Raw genomic sequence first — 12,681 nt, 5'->3', positions numbered from 1 at the left:
ACATCTATTGAGATAATCATATAATTTTCCCCTTTGTTCTGTTAATGTGGTTGTATCATATGGATTGATTTTTATCTGTCAAACTATCTTTGAATCTGGGGCTAAATCCCACCTTTTCATGGTGTGTGATCCTTTTAAGGTACTATTGAGTTTGGTTTACTAGTACTATGTTCAGGAATTTTGACTCTGTATTCATCAGGGATATTAACCTGTAATTTTCTTTCTTCTAATAGTTTTTTTTTTTTTTCTGGCTAAGGAGATTAAATGAATAATCAAAAATGTTCCAACAACAACAACAACAACAACAACAAAGCTCAGAACCAGATGGTTTCATGGATGAATTCTACCAAACATTAAAGAACTAATACTAATCTTTCTCAAATTGTTCCCAAAAAATCAGAGGAGTAAACACTTCCAAACTCATTTTATGAGGCCATCATTACCCTGATACCAAAGCCAGATACAGGTCTGCTTATTTTTCAATTCCTTATTCAGATTTTGGTAGGTTGTATGTTTCTATGAATTTATCCTTTTCTTCTAGATTATCCAGTTTGTTGGTGTGTAATTATTCATAGTAGTCTCTTATAATCTTTTATGTGACAACAGTTGTAATATCTTCTCTTGCATTTCTTTTTTTTTTTTTAATTTGAGTCTTCTATTTTCCTTAGTTAATCTAGCTGGTGGTTTTTAAATTTTGTTTTCATTTAAAAAGAATCAACTCTTGACTTTTTTTTTCTATTTTCTATTTCATTTATTACTGCTCTGATGTTTATTTCCTTCTGCTAGATTTGGATATGGTGTGTTCCTTTTCTAGTTTCTTGAGATGTAAAATTAAGAAGGATTTGAAATCTTCCTTCTTTTTAAATGTAAGTGTATACTGCTATACAATTCTCTTAGTACTGCTTTTGCTATATCTTACATGTTTTGGTATGCTGTGTTTTAATTTTTGTCTCAAGGTATTTTCTTTTTTTTTAAAAGATTTTATTTATTTATTTGACAGAGAGAGACACACAGTGAGAGAGGGAACACAAGCAAGGGGAGTGGGAGTGGGAGAAGCAGGCTTCCTGCAGAGCAGAGAGCCCGATGTGGGGCTCAATCCCAGGACCCTGAGATCATGACCTGAGCCGAAGGCAGACGCTAATGACTGAGCCACCCAGGCGCCCCTCTTTTCTCCTTTTTCATTCTTACAATAATCTTTATTAAATTTCATTATCAAAATAAAATTGATACATAACATTGTGTAAGTTTTAGGTGTACAACATCATGATTTGATATATTTATATGTTGCAATATTACTACCATAGAGTTAACTAACATCTCTATTATGTTACATAATTATTTTTTTTTGGTGGTGGGCACAATTAAGATCTAATCTATTAGCAACTTTTAAATTTATGATACAATGCCATTGACTGTAATCATTATGCTGTGTGTTAGCTTTGCCAGGTTTTATTTATCTACTAGTTTCCAGTTTTTACCCTTAAACAATTTGTCCCCAATCCCCCCACGCTGCCAGCCTCTGGTGACCTTATTTTACTCTTTTTCCTTGAGTTAAGCTTTTTTAGATTCCAAATATACGTGATATCATACAGTATTTGTCTTTTTGTTTAACATATCTCAGCATAATGTCCTCAAGGTTCATTCATGTCATCACAAATGGTAGGCTTTCCTTCTTTCTCATGGCTGTCTAATATTCATATATAATTTTTATCCATTCATCTGTTGACAGACACTTAGGTTGTTTCCATATCTTGGCTATTGTGAATAATATTGCAAAAGCGTAAGAGCATATATATCTTTTCAGACTCCCATTTTCATATTCTTTGGATGTACACCCAAGAGTGGAATTACTGATAATTCTATTTTTATTTTTTGGAGGAACTTCCATACTATTTTCCATAGTGTCTGAACAAATTTACATTCCCATCTATAATGTAAAAGGGTTGCTTTTACTCCACATCCTCACCAACACTTTTTATCTCTTGTCTTCTTTTTTTTAAGATTATTTATTTATTTGAGAGAGAGAGAGTGAGAGCGAGAGGAGAAGAGAGCACGGGCTGGGGGGAGGGGAAGAGGGAGAAAGAGAAGCAGACTCTCCCCTGAGCAGGGAGCTTGACACTTGGCTCAATCCCAGGACCTCGGAATCATGACCTGAGCCAAAGGCAGATGCTTAACCAACTTAACCACCCAGGTGCCCCTATTTCTTGTTTTCTTGATGGTAGCCATTCCATCAGATGTGGGGTGATGTCCTGTGTTGGTTGTGATTTGCATCTCTCTGATGATTAGTGATATTAAGCATCTTTTCATAAATCTGTAGGCCATCTAGATGTCTTTTTTTGAAAAATATCTATTTAGCTTCTCTGCCCATTTTTAAATTGAATTATTTGTTTTTCTGTTATGAGTTGTACTTTATATATTTTGGCTGTTACTCCTTGTCTGATATATGGTTTACAAATATTTCCTCCAATGCCATAGGCTGCCTTTTCATTTTTTCCATTGCTACTTTTGCTATACAGCTTTTTAGTTTGATATAGTTCCACTTTTGTATTTTTTGCTTGCGCTTTTGGTGCCCACCAAAAATCATTGCCCAGTCCAATCTTAAGGAGTTTTTTCCCCTACATTTTCTCCTAGTTTTATAGGATCAAGTCTATGTTTAAGTTTTTAAGCCATTTAATTTCTTTATTGAAGGATAATTAACATACAGTATTATATTAGTTTCAGGTACACAATATAACACTTCAGCAATTCTATGCATTTCTCAGTACTCATCATAGTAAATGTACTTAGCTCCTTTCACCTATTTCACCCATTCCCCTAGCGACCTCCCCTCTGCAAACCACCAATTTGTTCTATGTATTTAAGAGTCTGGGTTTTTTGTCTCTTTTTTTCTTTGCTTGTTTTGTTTCTTATATTTGTTTTGTTTATATATATATTTGTTTGGTTTCTTATATTCTGCATGAGTGAAATCATGTGGTATTTGTCTTTCTCTGACTGACTTATTTCACACAGCATTATACCCCCTAGGTCCATCATGTTGTTGCAAATGGCAATATCTCATTTTCTTATGGCTGAGCAATATTCCATTGCAGATGTATATCACATCTTTATCTATTCATTTATGGATGGACCTTTGGGTTGCTTCCATATCTTGGTTATTGTAAATAATGCTGCAATAAATATAGGGATGAATGTACCTTTTTCAATTAGTCTTTTTGTTTTCTTTGGGTAAATAGTCATAGTGGAATTAATTGATCATATGATAATTTTATTTATAATTTTTTTGGGGAACATCCATACTGTTTTTTCACAGTGGCTGCACCAATTTGCATTACCACCAATTGTGTATGAGGGTTTCTTTTTCTCTAATTCTTTACCAACACTTGTTATTTCTTGTGTTTTTGATTTTAAACATCCTGGCAGATGTAAGGTGGTAATCTCATTATGGTTTTGATTTGCATTTAACTGATTATTAGTGATGTTGAGCACCCTTTCCTGTGTTTATTGGCCATCTCTATGTCCTCTTTGGAAAAATGTCTACTCAGGGTTTCTGCTTATTTTTAAATTGGATTTTTTTTTCTTGGTGTTGGCTTGTATAAGTTCTTTATGTATTTTGGATATTAACCCACTATTGGATATATCATTGCAAATATCATCTTCCATTTAGTAGGTTGTCTTCTTGTTTGTTGATGATATCCTTAACTGTGCAAAAGCTTTTTATTTTGGTGTAGTCCCAAAAGTTTAATTTTGCTTTATTTTCCTTGCCAAAAGAGACATATCTATAAAAATGTTTCAATGGCCAAAGTCAAAGAGATTCCTGCCTATGTTTTCTTCTAGGATTTTTATGCTTTCAGGTCTCACATTTAGATGTTTAATAAATTTTGATTTATATTTGTATATGATATAAGAAAGAGGTCCAGTTTCATTTATTTGGGTGTAGCTGTCCCGTTTTCCTAAGACCGTTTGTTGAGTAAGACTATCTTTTTAGCATGGCATATTCCTCCCTCCTTTCATAGATTAATTAACTGTATAAACCTAAGTTTATTTCTAGACTCTCTTATTTCTTCCATTGATCTATGTGTCTATTTTTGTGCCCCATCATACTGTTTTGATTACTACAGCTTTGTTGTATATCTTGAAATCTGGGATTGTGATACATCCAGCATTGTTCTTTTGTGTCAAGCTTTCACTGGCTATTCAGCCTCTTTTGTGGTTCTGTACCAATTGTAATATTATTTTTTGTAGTTTTATGAACAGTGCTATTGGTATTTTGATAAGGATTGCATTGAATCTGTAGATTGCTTTGGTAGTATGGCCATTTTAACAATATTAATTCTTACAATACATGAGCATGGGCTATCTTTCCATTTGTGTTTTCAATTTCTTTCATCAGTGTTTTATAGTTTTCAGAGTACAGGTCTTTCACCTATTTAGTTATGTTTATCCTTGGGTATTATTTTTTAGTGCAGTTGTAAATGGGACTATTTTCTTAATTTCTCTTTCTTCTATTTCATTATTAGTGTATGGAGATGAACTGATTTCTGGTTATTAATTTTGTATCATGCCATTTTACTGAATTCATTTATCAGTTCTAGCAGCTTTTTGGTGGAGTCTTTCAGGTTTTCTATATATAGTATCATGTCGTCTGTAAAAGGTGAATTTTATTTCTTCCTTACTGATTTGGATGCCTTTTATTTATTTTTGTCTGATTTCTGTGGCTAGGACTTACAGTACTATGTTGAATACAAGTGGTGAGAGTGGACATCCTTGTCTTGTTCCTGACCATAGAAGAAAAGCACTCAGTTTTTCTCCATTTAAGATGATATTAGCTGTGGGTTTTTCGTGTATGGTGTTAATTATGTTGAAGTGTGTTCCCTCTAAACCTGTTTTGTTGAGGGCTTCTATCATGAATGGATGTTGTAGTTTCTCAAATGCTTTTTCTGGGTCTACTGAAATGATCATATGGCTTTTATACTTTCTCTAATGAGGTAATGTATCATGTTGATTGATTTGTGAATATGGGACCACCCTTGCAACACAGGAATAAATCCCACTTGATTGTCATAAATGGTTTTTAATGTATTGTTGGATTCTCTTTGCTAGTATTTTGTTGAGGATTTTTTTTTTTAAAGATTCTATTCATTTATTCGACAGAGAGAGACACAGCGAGAGAGGGGACACAAGCAGGGGGAGTGGGAGAGGGAGAAGCAGGCGCCCCGCTGAGCAAGGAGCCCGATGCGGGACTCGATCCCAGGACCCCGGGACCATGACCTGAGCCGAAGGCAGATGCTTAACGACTGAGCCACCCAGGCGCCCTTTGTTGAGGATTTTTGCATCTATTTTCATCAGGGATATTGGTCTGTAGTTCTCTTTTATAGTAGTGTCTTTATCTGGTTTTGGTATTAGGGTAATCCTGGCCTCAGAGAATGAATTTGTAAGTTCCTTCCTTTTCTATTTTTTTGGAATAGTTTTAGAAGCATAGGTATTAACTCTTCTTTAAATCTTTGGTAGAATTTGCCTGTGAAGCCATCTAGCCCTGGACTTTTGTTTGTTGGGATTTTTTGATTACTGACTCAATTTCTTTGCCAGTTATCAGTGTGTTCAAAATTTCTATTTCTTCCTGATTCAATTTTGGTAGTGTGTATGTTTCTAGGAATTTATCCATTTCTTCTAGATTGTCCAGTTTGTTGGCAGATAGTTTTTCACACTGTTTTCTTATAACCCTTTGCATTTCTGTGGCATTGGTTGTTAATTCCTCTCCTTTGTTTCTCATTTTATTTGAGTCATTTATCTTTTTTTCTTGATGAGTCTGGCTAAAAATTTATCCATTTTGTTTATCTTTTTAAAGAACCAGCTCCTGGTTTCATTCTTCTGTTCTTTTTCTTTGTCTCTATTTCATTTATTTCTGCTCTTACCTTTATTTCTTTCCTTCTACTGGCTTTGTGTTTCGTTTGTTCTTTTTCTAGCCCCTTTAGGTGGAAGGTTAGGTTGTTTATTGAAGGAAGGAACTTACTTTATTCTTGCTTCTTGAGGTAGGCCTGTATTGCTATAATCTTCCCTCTTAGGATAGCTTTTTCTTCATCCCAAACATTTTGGATCATTATGTTTTCATTTTCATTTGTCTTTATGTATTTTTTTTTTAAATTTCCTCTTTGTTTCTTGGTTGACTCCTTCATTGTTAATAGCATGTTATTTATACTCCCATGTATTTGTGTCTTTCCAGATTTTGTCTTGTGATTAATTTTTAGTTTCATATTGTGATTGGAAAAGATACATGATAAGATTTCAATCTTTTTTAATTTATTGAGACTTGCTTTGTGTTCTAACATGTAATCTATTCTGCAGAATATGCCATGCACACTTGAAAGGAATGTGTATTCTGTTGTTTGGGGATAGAATGTTCTGAATTTTTCTGTTAGGTCTATCTGTCCAATGTGTCATTCAAAACTACTTTTTCCTTGTTGATTTTCTGTCTGGATGATCTATCCATTGATATAAGTGGGATGTTAAAGTCCTGTACTGATTGTGTTTCTGTCAATTTCTTCCTACATATCTGCAAATAGTTGCTTTATGTATCCAGGTGCTCCCATGTTCAGTGCATATTTATAATTGTTATATCCTCTTATTGTATTGTTCCCTTTATCATTATATAGTGTCTTTTTGTGTCTCTTGTTATAGTCTTTGTGTTAAAGTATATTTTGTCCAATGTAAGTATTGTTACCCCTCTTTTCTTTTCGCTGTCATTTGCATGGTAAAAGTTTTTCTTTCCCTTCACTTTCAATCTGTGTTTGTCTTTAGGTCTGAAGTGAGTCTTTTGTAGGCTGCATACACATGGTTCTTATTTTTATCTATCTTTTGATTGGAGCATTTACTTCATTTACATTTAAAGTAATTACTGATAGGTATGTTCTCATTGTCATTTTGTTGATTTCTGGTATTTTTTGTAGTTCTTTTCTGTTCCTTTTTCTTCTGTTGCACTTTTCCCTTGTGTTTGATGGCTTTCATTAGTGCCATGCTGGGATTCTTTTCTCTTTATTTTTTGTATAGCATGTGTTTTTGATTTGTGTTTACCATTATGATCATATATAATTGTTTATGCATACAGCAGTCTATATTAAGTTGATGGGTTTCAACTCATTCTAAAAGCACTAACTTTTTACTCCTTCCCCCATGTTTTATGCATATTGTGTCATACTTTACATTTTCCTTTGTGAATTCCTCGACTGATATTTATAGTTCTTTTTTTAAGAGATTTTATTTATTTGACAGAGAGAGAGAGTGAGCATAAGCAGGGGGAGCAGCGGAGGGAGAGGGAGAAACAGGCTCTCTGCTGAATGGGGGAGCTCAATGCGGGGCTCGATCTCGGAACCCTGGGATCATGACTGGAGCCAAAGGCTGATGCTTAACTGACTGAGCCACCCAGGCACCCCAAATATTTATAGTTCTAATTTATTTTACAGTTTTTGCGCTTTAACCTACATACTGCTTTTATAACTGATTTATTTACTACTTTTATTATATGTTTGCATTAACCTGTCAAATATCTTCCTTTCATAATTTTCTTTCTCCTAATTATGGCCTTTTCTTTGAACTCAAAGAATTCCCTGTAACATTTATTGTAAGGCTGGTTTAGTGGTGATGAACTTTAACTTCTGTTTGTATGGGAGAATTTTTTTTTCCTAGGCAAAGAACTTTATTAACCTTGTTTCAAACTTTATTCCCAGGCTTCTTCAGCTTAATTAGCTGCAAAGAAGGAATTGTGTATAATCAAAAACTGAAAAGATCTGCAGTGTCCAAGGGGCTTGGGCTTAAAAATATTAGAGATCTAGATTTTATCAGATCCATGAACAAAATTTTAAAAAGCAGTCATAATATAAAAGAGCAGCTCCCAGTAACTTCTTCAAGTTTTTTTCTTCTTCAGAAGTTGACCCAATTCAGTTTGGTTCATTCTTGGAAGCTTCATCAAAATTCTCCACAAGATCTGGAACTTCATCATCATCATCCTCTCCAGGAGCAAGTGGTGCTTTTCCATCCACAGATTGTTTGGGCAGAGCTTCAGCCAGTCTTCTTAAACTAGTCAGACTGCCTGCACCGAGTTGGTTTAAGATACTGGGTAGCATTTCTGTCAGCTGCTTTGTCTCAGCATGGCCTGAATGGTGAAAGTGTCCCGGCCAGCGACGCCTGAACTTTGGGGTTGTTAAAGTGGATCACTGCTCCTTGGTTTGTGACCATATTCACTTCTTCAATACCAGAGATATTCTTTACTCCTAACTTCTTTAAGGAGAACTGAAGTTTTTTATCTTCTGCTGTAGCCGTTCTATGAACCATCGGTGAGCAGTTCCTTTCCCACCAATGCGCACTTGTGCTTGCAGTTTGGCGAGTTTCTCCTGGTTTATGATAGTTTCTTTCATCTTATTGGAGCGGAAATGGGACTGCACGGGGGAATAGGGTTGGCACTCAGGGGGTCTCAGGCGGACCAGCTGAGATTAGGTGCACACACGCGGGGACACAAGATGGCAGCTGTATAGGAGAATTTGTATCTCTCCTTTTATTCTGAATGATAACCTTTGTAGGTAGAGTATCCTTGGTTGCAAGCTTTGTTCTCTTTCAGTATGTTGATTATATCATTCCACTCCTGGTCAGCAAAAGCTCTCCTAAAAAAACTTAGCTAACAACCTTGTGGGGTATCTCTTGTATGTAACAGTTTTCTTTCATCTTTTTGTTTTTAAAATTATCTCTTTATCACTACTTTTTGTCATTTTATTATGTGTCTTTTTTTCCAGCTTTTTGTTTATTTATTTATTTATTTTTATGTTGTTAGCCAACATATAGTACATCATTAGTTTTTGATGTGGTGTTCAATGATTCATTAGTTGTGTATAATACCCAGTGCTTATTACCACACATGCCCTCCTTAATACCCATCACCCAGTTACCCTGTCCCCCAACCCCCTCCCTTCTGTAACCCTCAGTTTGTTTCCTGGAGTCCAGAGTCTCTCTCTCATGGTTTGTCTCCCTCTCTGATTTCTTCCCATTCAGTTTTCCCTCCCCCTGTGGTCCTCTGCATTATTCCTTATGGTCCACATATGAGTGACACCATGTGATAATTGTCTTTCTCTGCTTGATGTAGACCTCTTTGGGTTCATTTTGTTGGGGCTCTCTGTGCTTCTTGCAACAGTGTGTCTGTATCCTTCCTTAGATAAGGGAAATTTTCAGCTATCATTTCTTCAAATAAATTTTCTGCCCCTTTCTCTCGTTCTTCTTTTTCTGGGAGCCCTATAATGTTAATGTTATTATGCTTCATGATATTACTGAGGTCCCTTAACTTATTCTCATTCTTTATTATTTTTTTTTCCTTTTGCCATTCATCTTGGTTGCTTTCCATTATCCTGTATCCTAGGTAGTTGATCCACTCTCACACTTCTTCTAATCTGCTATTGATTCCCTCTAGTATATTTTTTATTTCAGTAATTATGTCTTTCATCTCTGACTGGCTCTGTCTTATATTTTCTATCTTTTTCTTGAAGGTCTCACTGAGATCCTTTTATCTTTTTTCAAGTCCAGTGAGTATACTTATGACTATTACTTTGAATTTTTCTTCAGACATATTGCTTAACTCCATTTCATTTAACTCTTTTGCTATCTTTTTTTTTTAATTTAGACTGAATTAACCAACATATACTACATCATTAGATTCAGTAATTCATCAGTTGCATATAACATCCAGTGCTCATCACCTCACGTACCCTTCTTAATGCCAATCACCCAATTACCCAATCCCCACACTTACCTCCCCTCCAGCAACCCTCAGTTTGTTGCCTATAGTTAGGAGTCTGTCATGGTTTTTCGCCCTCTCTGATGATTTCCCATTCAGTTTTCCCTCCCTTCACCTATGATCCTCTGTGGTGTTTCTTATATTCCACATATGAGTGAAACCATATGATAATTGTATTTCTCTGATTGACTTATTTCACTCAGCATAATACCCTCCAGTTCCATCCACATCAATGTAAATTGTAAGTATTCATCCTTTTGGATGCCTGAGTAACATTCCATTTATATATATATATATATATATATATATATATATATATATATTTATATATATATATCTTTATCCATTCATCTGCCGATGGACATCTCAGCTCTTTACATAGTTTGGTTATTGTGTATATTGCTGCTATGAACATTGGGGTGCAGGTGCCCCTTCAGATCACAACATTTGTGTCTTTGCAGTACATACCTAGTAGTGCATTTGCTTCTTGAGGAACCTCCATACTGTTTTCCAGAGTGGTTGTACCAGCCTGTATACCCACAGTGTAAAAGTGTTCCTCTTTCTCCACATCCTCACCAACATTTGATGTTCCCTGTCTTGTTAATTTTAGCCATTCTGACTGGTGAGAGGTGGTATCTCATTGGAGTTTTGATTTGTATTTCCCTGATAACAAGTGATGTCATTTTTTCATATACCTGTTGGCCATTTGTATGTGTTCTTTAGAAAAATTATTGTTCATGTCTTCTGCCCATGTTTTGACTGGATTCGTTGTTTTTTGAGTGTTGAGTTTGATATGTTCTTTATAGATTTTGGATATTAGACCTTTATCTGATATGTCATTTGTAAATACCTTCTCCCATTACGTAGGTTGCCTTTTAGTTTTGTTGAGTGTTTCCTGTGCTGTGCTTTACATCTTGAAGTCCAATAGTTCATTTTTGCTTTTGTTTCCCTTCCCTTTGGAGACGTGTCTAGCAAGAAGTTGCTGTGGCCGAGGTCAAAGAGGTTGCTGCCTGTGTTTTCCTCTAGGATTTTAATGGATCCTATCTCACATTTAGGTCTTTCATCCATTTTGAGTTTATTTTTGTGTATGGTGGAAGAAAATGGTCTATTTTCATTCTGCATGTGGCTGTCCAATTTTCCCAGCACCATTTGTTGAAGAGACTGTCCTTTTTCCATTGGATATTCTTTCTTGCTTTGTCAAAGATTAGTTGAGGATAGAGCTGAAGGTCCATTTCTGAGTTCTCTATTCTGTTCCATTGATCTATGTGTCTGTTTTTGTGCCAGTATAATACTGTCTTGATGATTACAGTTTTCTAAAATAACTTAAAGTCACACATTGTGATGCCACCTGCTTTGGTTTTCTTTTTCAACATTCCTCTGGCTATTTGGGGTCATTTCTGGTTCCATACAAATTTTAGGAATATTTCTTCCAGCTCTGTGACAAATGTTGATGGTATTTTATAGGGATTGCATTGAATGTGTAGATTGCTCTGGGTAGCATAGACATTTTTACAATTTTTATTCTTCCAATCCATGATCATGGAATGCTTTTCCATCTCTTTGTTTCTTCCTCAATTTCATTCATAAGTGTTCTGTAGTTTTTGGAGTACAGATCCTTTACCTTTTTGGTTTGGTTTATTTTTAGGTATCTTATGTTTTTTGGTCCAGTTATAACTGGGATTTCTTCCTTAATTTCTCTTTCTTTCAATGTTGGTGTATAGAAATGCAACTGATTTCTGTGCATTGATTTTATATCATGCCACATCGCTGAATTGCTTTATGAGTTCTAGCAATTTTGGGGTGGAGTATTTGGATTTTCCACGTAAAATGTCATGTCTTCTGCAAAGAATGAGAAATTAATTTCTTTGCCTATTTGAATGCCTTTTATTTCTTTTTGTTGTCTGACTGCTGAGGCTAGGACTTCTAGTACTATGTTAAGGAACAGTGGGGAGATTGGGCATCCCTGTCATGTTCCTGACCTTAGGGGAAAAGCTCTCAGTTTTTCCCCATTGAGAATGATACTCGCTATGGGCTTTTCATAGATGGCTTTTATGATATTCCTATGTTGCATCTATCCCTACACTGTGGAGAGTTTTAATCAAGAAAGGATGATGTTTTTGTCAAATGTGTTTTCTCTATCAGTTGGGATCATATGGTTCTTGTCCTTTCTTTTATTAATGACATGTATAACGTTGATTGATTTGCAAATGCTGAACCACCCTTGCAGCCCAGGAATAAATCCCACTTGGTTGTGGTGAATATCCTTTTAACGTACAGTTGGGTCCTCTTGGCTAGCATCTTAGTGAGAATTTTGGCATCCATGTTCATCAGGGATATTGGTCTGGAATTCTCCTTTTTGGTGGGGTCTTTTTTTGGTTTTGGAGTTAAGGTAATGCTGGCCTCATAGAATGAGTTTGGAAGTTTTTCTTCCCTTTCCATTTTCTGAAACAGCATCAGAAGAATAGGTACTAGTACTTCTTTAAATGTTTGGTAGAATTCCCCTGGGAAGTCATCTGGCCCTGGACTCTTGTTTCTGGGAGATGTTTGATTACTGCTTCAATTTTCTTGCTTGTTATGGGTCTGTTCACGTTTTCTCTTCCTTCCTGTTTCAGTTTTGGTATTTTATAGATTTCCAGGACTGCATCCATTTCTTCCAGATTGCCCATTTTGTTGGTATATAGTTGTTCACAATATGTTCTTAAAATTGTATTTCCTTGGTGTTTGTGATCTTTCCTCTTTCACTCATTATTTTATTAATTTCGGTCCTTTCTATTTTCTTTTTGATAAGTCTGGCTGGGGGTTTATTGCTCTTATTAATTCTTGCTAAGAACCAGCTTCTACTTTCATTGATATGTTCTACTGTTCTTTTGGTTTCTATTTCATTGATTTCTGCTCTACTCTTGATTATT

At 35.3% G+C, this 12,681-nt stretch overlaps 1 pseudogene; it reads right to left on the bottom strand.

Annotated features, from left to right (window-relative positions):
- Window positions 1-7,931: 7,931 nt before the first annotated feature.
- Window positions 7,932-8,913, bottom strand: LOC144380426 (transcription factor BTF3 pseudogene; annotated as a pseudogene).
- Window positions 8,914-12,681: the final 3,768 nt, after the last annotated feature.

Source organism: Halichoerus grypus, chromosome X, assembly GCF_964656455.1.
Source record: "Halichoerus grypus chromosome X, mHalGry1.hap1.1, whole genome shotgun sequence".
NCBI lineage: Eukaryota > Metazoa > Chordata > Mammalia > Carnivora > Phocidae > Halichoerus > Halichoerus grypus.
The sequence above is the reverse complement of the archived record's forward strand: the minus strand, read 5'-3'. Positions and strand labels throughout refer to the sequence as shown.